This window comes from Phalaenopsis equestris, unplaced genomic scaffold, assembly GCF_001263595.1.
Source record: "Phalaenopsis equestris unplaced genomic scaffold, ASM126359v1 Scaffold192006, whole genome shotgun sequence".
NCBI lineage: Eukaryota > Viridiplantae > Streptophyta > Magnoliopsida > Asparagales > Orchidaceae > Phalaenopsis > Phalaenopsis equestris.
Window position 1 is genome coordinate 1 of NW_018211955.1, and position 930 is coordinate 930.

Below are 930 nucleotides of genomic sequence, written 5' to 3' on the forward strand. Positions count from 1 at the left end.
ACTGACAACACAGCTGTAAACCAAAGAGTCACGGTGCTTGGCACCATACACACACGCGCGCGCATACACGCACTCATAATTATATGTATGCATGTATTATATAATTTCTCTAATTTGTAAATGTTCTCATGTTGGCAACATCTTCTTAACATTTTGTAGCTTGCTATTCTATTTTCTTACATGATTATACGTTGATTCCAATTTATTCATTGCAAAGGTGGTACTGAAGGCTTATTTGCTCAGAAAACTATAGAAATCACAGATGATATTATTTCTTCTTACAAAAACCAAGGTTCATATAATTTGATTCTTTTTTTCTTAATATTCAACAAATATTTGTCTATTATTCTGAAAATCTTCAGCAATTTTCTCAAGAATGTGTATTTGTTGCTCTTGAAGGCGGTTTTGATTTGCTAGGCCGAACGAAGGATCGAATAAGAACAAATGAGCAAATCAATGCTGTTAAAGTTGCATGTGAAGCATTGAAATTGAACGGTCTTGTGATTATTGGGGGTAATTACTTTATTAAACTAATTATTCATGTTTGTACTAAAATAGGAGTTGTATCTACTAATTAATATGTTTTGTTGGTCTTCTTAAGGTGTAACATCCAATACAGATGCTGCTCACCTAGCTGAGACTTTTGCAAAGACAAAATGTCAGACCAAGGTAATAAAATTGTTTCTTTTGCTTTTGAGAAATTTACACACATATCACATAATTATTATGTATTTATATATCTAAAATCAATAGTTTGATATTAACATTGTTAAAACTTTAATGTCATAATTACATTCAAGCATATGCATGAAAAAGCGTATTTTCCTTTTAAAAGTAAGTCATGGTTGTATTTTTGACGTGACATTAAGAATTTTAGTGTTTTGAAAATAGATATCGAATACATAGCAATTGTGTGGTATGTAATTTGTT

At 30.4% G+C, this 930-nt stretch overlaps 1 long non-coding RNA gene across 1 annotated transcript; it reads left to right on the forward strand.

Moving 5' to 3' along the window:
* The first annotated feature begins 217 nt into the window (after positions 1-217).
* On the forward strand, positions 218-671 carry LOC110034663. Its single transcript, XR_002295077.1, has 3 exons — positions 218-292; positions 400-513; positions 602-671. It is a non-coding gene; the product is annotated as an uncharacterized LOC110034663 (long non-coding RNA).
* The last annotated feature ends 259 nt before the right edge of the window (positions 672-930 follow it).